The sequence below is a fragment of the Lonchura striata genome, chromosome 7 (assembly GCF_050655825.1).
Source record: "Lonchura striata isolate lonStrDom1 chromosome 7, ASM5065582v1, whole genome shotgun sequence".
NCBI lineage: Eukaryota > Metazoa > Chordata > Aves > Passeriformes > Estrildidae > Lonchura > Lonchura striata.
This window is the reverse complement of record NC_140709.1, coordinates 11,119,959-11,133,894: the sequence shown is the minus strand read 5'-3', so window position 1 is coordinate 11,133,894 and position 13,936 is coordinate 11,119,959. Positions and strand designations below refer to the sequence as shown.

Genomic DNA, 13,936 nt, shown 5'->3' with positions numbered 1-13,936 from the left:
TCACAATTAAAAAATTCAGCAGTGGCTGGATGGATTTATATCTGAAGTATCAAAAAGAATATTTTTTCTGCCTCTAGAGAAAATAGCATCCCAAGCTCTAATTTTTATAAAAGCAACTGTAGAGAGCAGTCTAGAATGAAATTGCCATCTGAATCTTAATTATATCTTCACATTGAAACACTGTAGCAAATTACATGTAAGATTAAAAAAAAAGGAGTGATTTAATATATAATGAGCCTCATCAATTACTATGGATCAGGAAAAGTAGCCCTCATATTATTGAAATGGTTTAATTTGCATGACTGGATGATTCAGATTCTTCTTGGTCATTCATTCAAATCTCCCCAGAAGAGATAGCCACGGAGAAATGTCCCATAGCAGTCTTGGCCTCAAATAACTAAATTAAATACACTGTTGCCTTCTCATTTTGCAGCAGGGAAGTTGAAGAGATCTCCTATGGTAAGTCCAGGGAGGAACACAAATCTTTAGCCATTACTGAGCTAACTGTATATGTATATAAAATTAGTGTGATTTTTATAGTGGAGCAGTATGTAAAATGACTTGCATATTTGAGTTCAGCTTCTCATGACAGAGGCTCAGTCCCATGCTGGAAACAGGAAATATATTTTAACAGTAAAGCAAGGAATGGACTTAAGGCTAAAGATCAGTGTTCCCAACATTTGAAGAGGAGCCCAAAAACTAATAAAACACCCAGACAACAAATAAACTATACTCAGAACTAAGGTTGTGTGTGTGTACTTGGGTTTAGTCACAACTTAGCCACTGGAGACAAGTAGTTGGGAGATCTGGGAATACAATAGCACATACAGGGGAGCCACATTAAGATGTTTCCTTCAATTTTATCAGTATTAGATTTTCTTGGCCATCCTTGGGAATTTTCCACAGTTATAACAGCATTGGTTAATGACAACAAACAGCTGGATGATGAGTACAAAGATACAAGTCAGGAGCTGCTTGGCAATATTTTGGACACCACATTTATCCTCTCTACTTTAATATTTCTGCTCAAGAGTTAACATTATTTCCCTGTTTTGCAAGGACATTGGGGAAATCCATTTAATACTGTTGAGCAGATTAAGATGTTGAATGAATATCGATCACTAAGCTCATTCTGACTTAAGCACCATATACATACATAGACAATCTTTAAGACACTTCTGATGATCAGCGCTGACCAAATATATTTAATGAAAACAAGTTTAGAAACATATTTGAGTCAGGTATCATTCATTCATTTCCAGATTCAATCAGCAAAGGAGAGGGGGAAAGTTTGTTTCCTTTTCTGCAGATTAAAGGCTGTGTCTGCTTTGAAGATTAATCACTTTCTGCTGTCATAAAGTCCTCCAAGAAGCAAACTGATGGATTGGCATCAGGTTACTCACAATAAACAGATATCAACATGCCTGCAAGATGTAAACATTAAGGATGGAAAAGGATTTTTTGAGGTACACAGAGATACCATCGTGAGTAATGACTTGAGGAAAACAAAGGCAAAACCTTAATTTGAAAATGCACTGTGGAGTGTTTATTCGAGAATGGAGCACACATAAACTTCCAAAGGAAGTTCTGAAAATTTCATAACTTGCAACTGGATGGAAATGAACCAAAGTACCTGAGAACATACTATCGGGTGCCCTCATGTTTTGGCAGGCAGATCATTTAGGTAACTTAAAAAGTTCCTTTTCTATCTGATATTCCAGGAAGACCCATAAATTTTTTTACAAACCCCTGGTCCACCGAGGCCCTCAGTGAGCCTGGGCTGTTAGCAGAGAAGAGAAGAGGGAAGGAAGGACCAACATGTCCTTGGGCCACCGACATTTTTCAGGAGCACAACCCAGCCATGCACCATGCCCCTCTCTTCTCCCAACCCCCTGCCTCAGTCACCAAGCACAGAAAAGAGCCTGCAGGCATTTATTGCCTTTAAAAACTATCTATCTGACGAGTGACTGCCTGGCCGTGTCCTGACTTTAATCAGAGAGACAGCAGGACATTCAAAACATCCCTTGTGATCCACAGGCATCCTTGTGCCCCCACCAAGCGCCTGGTGTCCCAGCCATGCCCTTGTTGTGGGCAGCATGATAACAAAGAATGGATAATGACTCCAATTAGGAGGTGTGAATGTCATTCCACTCCCCCTGCTCTCTTCCAGGTCACTATGAATGTGTTTGAAAACTACTGGCACAGCAATTTAACGATAATTCAGATTTAATTTGCACTCTGTCATCTCTGTTTTTTATATAGGCTTTAATAGTTTAATTTAACAGTCTTAAACACTGTCTATATTACTGAGACATAATATGTATTTGAGATTTGAGCAGCTGCATGGCACAAAATAATATTTCACATTTATACTGTGCCTTTCATGCCGAAGATGCTGAAAAATGCCTTGATTACTATATCCACAGAAGAATCAACTCATCCATCACTGAAATGCAGTCACTTCGAGGTTGGAAATCTCATCAGTCTTTAATAATTTAGGCAAAATAGAGCAAAATATTCCACTCTATGAGGAGGCAAGTTGAGCAGGTAAAATTAAGTTATCCAAAACTGTAGTTAGGCAGGGCTGTCTCATGGGCTCACCCTCATGACAGGAAGTTTTTTATGACTCTCAGATAACTAATCAAAAGGCAGTACCTGCAGGAACAGCTTCCCTTACACCATCATGGTTTATTATCGGTCAAGGGAAGGAAGGCTCTATTGTCTGTTCCCTGCCTCTGCTCTGACTCTCCCTGTGCCACCTCCCCTCTGGGTCACTAAGTCCCAGTCTGATGCCAGTTAGAACAGACCCTTGAAAACATAAAGAAACAGTGAAATGATTGCCAAAGTCCCTCTTTCTGGCACTGCTGAGGCCAGATCCTTCAAGCCAGTGAGAAAGCACCCACTGATGTTACTGTGCTCTGAATCAGGCCCTAATGGAGCCCAGCCCTGCTCTGCCCTTCAGCCACATGCCTGCTCCCATCACCAGCTGCCAAACTCCCAGCTGAGCAGGTGCCTGGGGAGAGCAACTTCCATGTCTCAGTGAGTGCTCAATCTTTCAAAATTGGCAGAGGAGAGCTCTCCTACACACGTGGATGGAAACCATCTGGTAATGAATTTGGCTCCCACCTCCTTCAGCTGCCCCACGACCCCTCCACTGACCAGAGCAAATCCATGGTGTTGCAGCCTCCTCCCAAGTTCTCCAGGACCTGGCAGCCATGGAAGGTGGTGCTTTCCTATGTAGTGATGCTTTCCCAACTCAAACTTTGTCCCACTGGCTCATTTTTGTGACAGTGATCCAGGGACCAAGTAAAGCAACAGGGAAGTGGGTGAGTGGAGAACAAATGTGTCAAGATTAATAAAGATTCTCTCTATTTCCAAGAGCATTATTGTCCATGTTCATCATTATTAAAAGGCTGTCATTTATGAAGCCTTTAAAGCCCAGTTTAATAACCTGCAATCATTATTCGAATCACAACATTTCCTTTTTATTATATTGTGTAAATGAAGCAGTGTAGCATTTAAAGTAAATTATTTTTTCCTCTTCCTCTTTTATTAATGTTTTTAAAACCATTATGATCAGGTGTTCTCAACCTCCCCTAAAAATGCAGTGCACAATATCTGTGGACCCACCCAAAGTAACACTGTTCCTGGGATTTGAGTACAGCAATGAAAGAAAAAGGATAATAAACCAGCCTTTCCTGTGTGCTTGATGCCTCTGAGGTTTCTAACTGGATTTCTCAGACCATTCTCTCTCCCTAGGGAGCAGCTTGGTCCTTATATCCAGATATCCAGGAGACATGAAAAGGACTTTTTTCATTATTGATACACTCTCTTCAGGAGGCCTTTTTTTTTTTTTTTTTTTAATCAGAGTATAAAATCATGATGGAATTTATATATGTGCAGACTGAGAACATGGCACTGTCAATGGGGTGGTCTGGAGCTCTGGGTGAAGGCATGGTAACAAATCATAAGTAATATTCTGCAGCTGGGGACTTCTCAAGAGTCACAGCCATTTGCCATTTAGGACTTCCCAGGGGCTGTGCCTTACTGAGCTACCAGGAGAGCAGCAGGGGCAGCCACATACCTGCTGAGATGACACAGAAATGCTTCTCAACCCCAGATTTAGTGAGAGCCCCCCCAGTATGTACAGGCACATCCTGAAACCAAATTATGCCTCCACAGCCCCAGTGGGACTTATGGCAGCACATCTCATGTCCTTCATGAGGCCAGTCTTTCATGGAGACAAAATGAAAACATTAAAAAACCTGGAGTAAAACCAGAAGGAAAAATAAAACAGGAAGAAAATTAAACACTGGAAACTGGTCAAAACTGCAAAGCTAAGAGATGTGGATCCAAAATATGGAGCAATTCTAATCAGGGGCTTGGTTGTGGCTCATCTGTAATTGAAATGAAGTAAAAATCTGCCTGAGACAGTCAACAATCTCAGCTGTTTCCGAGATCTGGCTTTCATTAATTTCATTAACATCTAAAATGTATTCTTATTGCTTTTTCTTATGCTGAAGAGTAAGCGAAAGAATAACACACCAGGAACCAGTTTATCTTTGTCTTCACAGAGGAGCAGATGCAGTATCAGTCTCAGGGGCACACAGACCCCTTGCATGGAAAATGACAGCAAAGAAATTGTGCAAGTGTGGAAATCTTTAGCCTGAAAAATAAATAAATTTGAGCTAGTACTTCAGTCATGCACTTTGGGGAGCTGCACTGATATTATTAGTATTAATCAGTGGGACAATCTCAAGCTACACTTTGCCATCCTTGTTCCAGAGAAACAGTCAAAAATTCAGAATTCGTATGGAGCCCTCCCAAGAACCTGTGTCTTGTGAAGCCAGATCTGGGGATCCTGATTCTCATGGAAGGATAAATATCACAGACCATGTTCCTGGGCAGAGGGATGGATTAAACATGCTCTAGTTGGGAGTGTGTAAATGGCATTACTAGGGTAAAATGGCATTTCCACTCTTCCCTTCAATTCAGAGTTTTAAGAACAGGGTGAACATGGGAACTGGGAGGCTGGCTCCTCATGCCTCTGAAACAAAGCTGCAGCAGCTGATGAGATGAATTTCTCGTGTGCTCCCCACTGCTGTGCAGGTGTCAATACCCCAGCCCATGTGGCAGAAGGGGCAGTGTGTGTCTGCAGGGAGGGCTGTGCCCACCCAGTGCGGGCTGTGCCCACCTGCCAGCCCCACCAGAACCTCTCACTCACAGAAGCCAGACGCTGCTCGGGAGGGGCAGGAAGCCACTTCCAGCCTCTGTAGGATTATCAGGGCACAGAAACCCTGGACAAACTTTTAGCCAAATTCCCCTTGATCTAAACCATTTTGCCAGACTCCATCTCTCCCCTAGTGTGACGCAAGTCACCAACAGGGCGACTAGAGGGTGCTACAACCTATGTGGGCCTCAGATTCCATCCCCTGGCACTTAGAAATTTGTGGCATAAATTAACTGTTTAGCTCTGTGATGATGCTGATTTGCTTCACTTGGCATAAGTAGATATTTTGCTACAAGAGAGATGATACTTTCTGAGACCTGTCATCCTTGGGTTTTCAAATCCACTGGCATGTTTAATAGCAAAAAATATGAAAGGCAAAAATAGTCTTGTACAGATAAAGACCTCTGTGTCACAAATGACAATTCAGTTTAATTAAGCAAACTCACATATATTATATTCCACCCATAAAACTTAATATCAGCTAAAAATTCCCATCAAATGCAAATTTTCTTTAGTGATTTATTTATGCAATTGTGAGACAGAGAAAGCACACAAAGCAGTGGGAGCTGCAGGCTGAAGTAAACAGTGCTGTCAGAATATGCAAAACAAGGGAAGAGCACCAAAAAAAGAGAGGGAGAAGGAAGGGACAAACATTCTCTGGTTGGGAAGTTATTGAGTGTTTGAAGCCAAAGGGGAGTGGAAACCTTGGAAAGGAATTTCTACATGAAACCTACAGCCTCTACCCTATTTCCACGCCCAGCATCTCTCCCATTTAGCTAACAAATGAAAAATCTTTTGGGGGGTAGACACAGGGTTAGATTTGTGGTTTTAAAGGTCATTGCCTAAAACCAGCCCCGCAGCAGACAGAAAGGAGCTTTGCAGTGGCTCGGCTTCGGCGTATCCCACACTTTGGGGAGCGCTGGCAGTGAGGTAATCCCTTAGGAATGTGTGTGCGGTTGGATGGCTGTGAAAAGAGAGCGGTCAGCTACCAAAGCTCTGTGCTGAATATTCACATCACACACACACAATCATTTTTCTTGTTAAGTATTGAGAAGAATGGGAACATTATAAATGCAGTATCTTCTCTGGTTACAAGTTTAGCTGCTTTAAAAAGATCTCACTCCCTGCTCCTCCACTCCACCAGCTGTGCTCCACCTCCATTCCCAAACCAAATCTGCACACACTGAACTTTATAAGACATAAAAAAAACGGGGGAAAAATTAAATACAACTGAACTAAAGCTGAACAGTAAGAAGTGTAAAAGGTGATGATGCAGAAAATTGTTAAAAGCATTTCAAGGTCACTTGTCTATCTAAAAATGACTCTTTATTGAACATATGGGGTTCCATGCCACATGACTGGGTTATATCCATACCCATATCCATATTCAAAGCAAGTGCTTTCCTGTCTACATGTTGAGGAGCCATTTTAGCCAATAACAGATGAGTTTGCTTTGACAGTGCCGAGTAGTATTGATAGTGCTGGTTGTTGACAATATCTTTATTTGCTAGAGGCACTTAGCAATTTGTTGCAGGGAGACAGCGTAAGTGTTGATCAGGCATCCCAGACCAAAATCAAGATCATCATGGAAAGTTTCCCACCTATTTTAGTGAGTTTTTTTATCAAACCCTAAGCAGGAAAAAAAAAATGCAATATAATGCTTTCAGTCACTTTTCTGATCATTTGCCAATAAGGCTAGACAGATAATCTTCCCTTTTATCTTTTTTTCCCCCTTCCTTTCTTCCCATTTCAATCGGCTTGCATTGGCATTTATCTGTCCGTTTTCATTGCACTTGGTCACCCTCTGCTTAGCTCAGGGGGCTAGGCCTCCCGGTTTGCTTGCACAGAAGCAAGATAACAGCACCTCACAGAAGTAATTTTCAAATTAATGGTATCTACAAAAAAGTGAGAATTAGACAAATCACATGCCTCATTTGAAATTAACATTATTTCTGTTTTCTAAAAAAGAGCTCCAGATACTTGAACTCACAGGACTAGATTAAGTTTCTAGGTCAGTAAACTCCTGATTATGAGATGATTAGCTTGAATGGCACATTTAAATTCCAATCTCTTTTTTTACAGGAGTTTAAGCATGCAATCCTTGACTTATTCTAGTACCTTTAAACTTACTATTTAACAAAACAAAAGAAAGAAGGGTGGTGAAAAGTTGCCAATCCACTTCAAAGCTTCTTCTATATTTGTGGGTAGTGAAGTCCAAAAAGGATTAATGAATGTACTCAGATGAAAACTCACTGGGTACAAACTTTTTAGAACTAAGCAGCAAAAGCATCAAACGGATGCTCTGTACCGGGGGCCAGAATGCAAATTTACTTCAAATGTATTACAAATGTTAGCCTTCAGCTTCTAAGCATGCACACAGAAATGTCTTTACAGCTGTAACTAATTTAAGCACAGAGGTCTTCAACAACATGGCACTGGGGAAGGTGCTGGATGGTGTCTGGTACTGTTTATTTCTAGCTGAGGATTGCCCCACAGTGTAACTTCTCTCCTTCAAGAGACACTAACTCTCCACAGATACTAACTGACCGAGCCTTAAAATCCAGCTGTTTCCATTAGCTCAAAGCCCTCAGCTTTACCAGTGGGAAAACTGAGATACAGTGCTCCCAAGGGACCCTAAGGTTCAATTCCCTTTTCTGCTGAGGAATTGAGGTCCCCTGTGATACCACATCTTAACACTATCCCAAAACATTTCCCAACAGGATGTGAAATGCCCACTTCATACAAGGGGGACGTTTTCACTCTCTATTAATGAAGTTCATTAAGTTCACCTCACATAAAGGGTGCTTTCCAGGTTTCTATCTCTACCACCATGAATACAGCAAAATCTGCTCATGATTCACCTACAGAATGGTTTCCCCCACTGCAAACAGTGCAACTCCCATGTAGCATATCCAGGAAGCTGATTGTCTGCATGAAATAATTTCTGTAACTTTGAAACTGTCCCAGTTCCACATGTTTGGAAGGAGAGAACCAGGGGCAATGGTTAAAAAAATTACACTACTAAAAAGTTATTTTGCTTTAAACTATTGTATTGAGTTCATTAATACCTTCTGCTGTTGGTGAAATGATCCCCCATTAACATTTCAACTTATTATTGCTTCTCCATTAATGAGACCACAAGAAATGGAAATGAGGCCTATAAATATGCCGAGAGTAGAAGTCACGAATCGTAACAGTGTGTGCACTTTATGAGGAATGTTTGGGTACCACTGGCATCCAAAACACCACGGAAGGATGGCTCTGCCTCATAAGCATCTGGCTTGGCAAACAACAGCTCAAAAAGTCCAATTTTGTGGTCCAAAACTACAACTCCTGGAACTACAGGTTAAAAAAATCAGCAGAGTCAAACCAGTCTTAACCCCAGCTCCTGAGTTCCATGTGGTTCATTGTCAAAACGCTTTTGGAGAAGGACTTACTCAGCAAAGGTCACTGGGACTGCTAAACTTCAACAGGCAAATCCTGCAGGAGGAAGGACTTGTATCCATGTCCTTGTTTAAAAAAACTCTTTATTCCATGTTACATATCTGCTTACTGGCAGCACATCCACTGGGGGATATTGATCTCTTGATATTGCATCACATCTTCCAGGAAAAAGGACAGGCTACGAATAGAGAATTCCAGTCTTGGGAACAACATTAGGATTCATTTGAGAAATAAATTAATTGCCAGGTAGCCTTTTAGATCCATCAGCCTCCCACAGTTCCTCTGTTGATATTTTCTCCAACAGTGAATATTCTCGATGGGTCAAGAAACATCCTTATGCAAATAGAATTGCTGCAACTTACATTTTCAATTATTAATATTTTACTTCCCATCTTACAAAGGTTTTCAGAAAAGGAGAAAAGCAGAAGCTCGTTCCCCCGGGAACAAAAACACAAAATGTGATACTTAACTGAGTAAGGAAAGGAATGGTCCTTTCAGCATAGGGATGTCATATCATGCTAGCAACATTTCTATTTCTGCATTTCATTTCTCTCTACTGATTAAAAATTATCAATTCTACCCCATTTTTTAAGTATAGGTGACAGCAGTAGGCTTATGCTAAATGGAATGCACAGCACTATCACTAGCACTATTATCTTGCATTGAACAAACTTGTAATTATTACATTATTTTTTTCTGATTTATTATCTGGGAATCTCAGATTTCATGACAGGGACTGGCTTTGCTCTGAGGTCCTGCAATGTCAGTGAGAAGAGAATTGCAGTGAGATGAGAACTGCAGTCCATGCTGCTTTTAAACATTAACAGAATAAATGGTCTAAATTAGCCAGTTTGCCATGGCAGCAGTAGTAGGTTTGGAAAAAAACCCCAGACGCCTTCAGTAAGATGAAATAAAACAAAAACATGAAAAGCAAACTATTTAATGAGAGCACAGGCTATTTCAATAAATCTAGTTATTTGATAAGCAGACTGCCACTGTCAGCCTTTTATCATCTGTGAAAATGCATGATGGATCTTTTCTGTTTGCTTACAATTTCAGACTTTCCCCTTCTGATCAACATCAGCATTTTGCTCCAGTGCCTCTAAGGACATGGATTACTAGCAACCAGCCAGATTCCACCTTTCAGGAAGTCTGACAACACAGGAATAGCTCAGTGCTGTGTACATATGGCACACAGACAGGGTTGTTCAAGGCTGTTAAATGCTCAACCTCTTCTGAGTTTGCCTGAAAGGAATGAAAAGGGCTCCTGCTGAAAGTGTATGGACATAAAGCTGTAACAAACATTTAATTTTAGCTTCTCTGAAAAATAATTAGTCTGTGCATTCTGCACTACCAGTTCCTACTGTTGCTGCTCAGATGAGGTGGCTTTGGTGGGTTATTAATTCCCATATTTATGGTCAGCCTCCCCCACAATGCTGAAATATGGGGTCCTGAGTGTGTTTCAGTCTTACTTTCCCACACTTCTTTCAATTCTTCCATAATAAGCAGATAAAGTCATTATTTGGGTGAAAAGGACTTCAGGCCAATACAGGCTCACAATACTTTGTCTAGCTTTGTGATTCAACTACACATTTTACCTTCTATGTGAAATAAAACTTGCTCAAAAAAGGAAAAAAAAAGCTAGAAAATAATTTTAAATGTACAGCAAGTTCCAGGGAAACTGCTGAAACAGCTACATCCTGTATGCACTGTTTGTTTGTGCTGAACCAGTTAGCCGGAGAGAAAGGCTCAGATAGGATTTTTAAACTAGGTTGCTGAAAAATGTTTCACTCTCCAACAGAGTTGATTTGAAAGGATTATTTCTCTGCTACACTCTGAGAGAGCAATGCTGCCAGATGTCATGAATCTAAAATGCTTTATCTAAATCATAAGGTACCACCTGAAATCACGTGTATTTTACATACCATGCAGCCTCATTCTGTCCTTCTGTTGAAGTTTAGGTATAAAGCTTAGAGGTACTACAGAAACGACCCCAGAAAACTCTATGAAGATTGAAACTGCTTGAACTGGAGCAAAGCAGAAGTTACTCCATCAAAGTCAGCTCTTTAGTACTGACTCATTTATGCTGGCTAAGGATCTAACTACTATCTACAGATTGAAAGATGCTTAAAAAAGGAACTATTTCTATATGCTCTACCAGATATAAAATATGTGAGTGAAACGTAGGCAGACATTCATCTCACCCTACTTTATTCACCTGAGCTAAGCTAGGCTGCAAGGCCTTGGTATGTCAGCAGGAGGAGACCAGCAGTCCCAAATGCCAGCTCTTGTCACCCATGGGAAGGCCCTTCTGGTGAGTCACCCTCTGGAGATGCTCATCTCTTTCCTCCAGTGCACAAAACTGGATTATGACAAACTGTCCCAATCAGTTGTAACAAAACAATCTGATAGCTACGTGAAATACTGATCCTCCCCCTTTTCTCCCCCACTATTTTTTGTGTCAGCATAAATCCACTGACTTCTGCAAGACTATTCAGACTCAAATCCATCTAGTAATAATATTGTCCATAAAGCCATGCTCACTTGGACTGAAAGCTGCTGAGGACGCTGATTTCAGTTGTCCTAACTTCTCTAGAAAAGGTGCCCAAAATGTGAGACACAGATCATCCTTTATATAAGGCCTTTCATTATTTTCATCCAGGTTTTACCTCAACAAGAAGTTTGGTTTGACACCAGACAACACTACCACAAAACCACCGAGAAATATAAAATACTGTAACAGCCCCTCACCACGGGATGAATTGTCCTAGATGTGAAGCAAAATATATTGTTCACACTTCACTGCATCACAGTGAATTTTGCTGAAGTTTTCGAGAGTTAATAAGCTGCCTGCTTCTCTTTCTGTGTTCAACAATGTCCAGTCTGTATAGAGAGAAGTACAGAAACAGTATCTGTTCTACAGCTAGAAACTAAAGAGCTTATTTCCCCTCATCTGGTGAAGAATCCAGTAAGCCTCTTAGGCATGTAGCTGAAACCAAATAAGGTCAGTATAACCCCTCCCAGAATTGAAGGATCAGGAAAAAGGTAAGAAACAAGAGGCAAGCAAGTTGTTAGAATATGCTTGGGGAGAGCTTTAATCAAAGGTGCTGGGTAATCACTGGGTAGGTCCTTCAGCAGACACCTCAGCACTCACTTCATACAGGGAAAAGCCTGGGACTCTGCCCAGTCTTGGCTCAGCTTGGGCTGATTCCACCTTTGAGCTCCTCTCTCTTCCCCATCTGCAAAATGATGATAACTCCTTATGAATAAAAATCAGTATATGGGAGCTAAGCCTTTTATCCTTCATGTCTTCACGCAGGCTGCACCCTGGGGAAATCAGTGTGAGATTTCCCAGGTGAAAGGTTAGAGGACAGAGCCTAAAGCTGTGGGACAAAGCTTGCATAAGGAGGAAGGGGTGACCCAAGTACCATGTCCTCCACATATCTCCTGAGTGGTGCAAAGTATTTCCCAAGTTTGTTGTTGCAAAGTAAAGCTGAGAGATATTGCTCCTCTACAAACACAGACATTTCATCAGAGGACACCAAAACAAGTTTTGCCTTTGTTTTGCCCTTCGTAACTTAAAAAGGCATCTCCCAAATAAACAAATTCCCTTCTTATTTCATTGTCTCCACACAAGCTGCTTCACCTGGAGCCAGCCTCTGCAGCAGTTATCATTTTTCTCCAATATGGTAAACGACCTTTCTTCCCTTCCCCCTCCTCTCCCTTTTCCTACCTGAGGAATTCAGCTGCTTGCAGAAAAACTTGAGAAGAGAAAAACTGAATAAAATGTTGGCTTCTATGGCCCAGAAATAAGTACTGAAAAAAAAAATTGAACCCTTATGCCTTGTCCCCAGTGGCTCAGGGACTTGGAGCCAAATCAAGGCCATGAAAACAGAATATTGCTCTTTGTTTACTAAAAATAAATAAATAAATGACTACTCACTCCTGCCCTTTGGGCTATGTTTTCTAAGGAGGAAGAAATTCCCTGTGGAGTTTATTATGTGTAGAAGGGACACGTTCCTCCCAGGGAAAAGCAGGGGGGTAGTTTTTCCCTTGGTGATTTCTTTCCCACCTTTATATCACTTTTTTATTAATTTTCACAAGCCTCACTCCCCTCCCTTCTACAATAAGTGAAACCACACAAAGGAACATGCAGGTAATTCAGTCACTCAAAACTACACAGCATCTCCTTTCCTATATAAACAATCAGTGTGTGGCCTGGGTTTCATTTGCAACTGTAAATGAAACAGGCATACAACTGTGTTCATAATCCTCCTTAATTGAATTTCTGTGACAAAACCCAGACAAAATTATTACCCTCAAGTTAACAGTTTTTGCAAAGTAGCCAAGGGTTCCTGGGAAGCTTTAAAACAAATGCAGGAGAAAACCGGATCCCACAAAGCAGCTATTTGGTGTTGGTACCATTTGTTTGAAGTGGGGGAGGTTTCCCTGGAGGAACAAGGTCATTTTAATATGAAGGACAGGCCAGGAATTCAACACAGTCCAAAAAAACCTGAGAATTAAATAAGCAGTGGACAAGCTGGGATGTAAACTAGCACATGCTGTCACACCACAGCTACTGGAAGGAGGTGTTGGGCTGTCCTGGCTGTTTGAAGGGCAGCAGCATTCACAACTGGTGTGGCTCATGGGACAGTTTCACAAATCCAGAAGGAGTTTAAGTAACTGTTAGGTTTGTGTTGAAGTTCACACCCCACTGAAAGGGTATCTCCTTTAAAGTTCACATGTAATAATTTCCTTCAACTAGATCATCAGTTCTATGGTAAACACAGAGACTTAGTAATGATGTCAGGCTGCTGGTAAAATATCTAAACTTACTCTTAAAATGTGAGAACCACTGCTAAATGAAAGCAGTAATGCAAAAAGGGCACTGTCCTTCAGGGCACTCCCACAGTTTGCAGAAGAAAAGAATTAAAGCCTTTCCTGTTACCCAAATTTAGTGTTTGTTTTTCTTTAGATGATACAGATGTTTTCTGGACAAATTGGTCAAAGTTGATGGGAACAGACATCTGTTTGCAACAGCTAATTTTGTGTGTCATTGCCATGTATTTGGACAAACATTCAATATTTTACCCCAAAGCACCATGTTTAAGTCATCCCTGTATCAACTGGTAACTAAAGCAAACTAGCAAAGTCATTAAGGATCAGAGCAGGCTCTCTCTGCTTCAGTTTACAGAATTGATCAGAGCAGGGAAAACCATGTCATCCCAAGGGAGTGCCTGCCTGGGTTACTGCCCCACATCC

At 41.1% G+C, this 13,936-nt stretch overlaps 1 protein-coding gene across 13 annotated transcripts in view; it reads right to left on the bottom strand.

The window, feature by feature from the left end:
• Nucleotides 1-13,936, bottom strand: part of SEMA5B (semaphorin 5B) — a 269,934-nt gene that overhangs the window by 166,673 nt on the left and 89,325 nt on the right. The gene's annotated exons all lie outside the window — the stretch shown is intronic.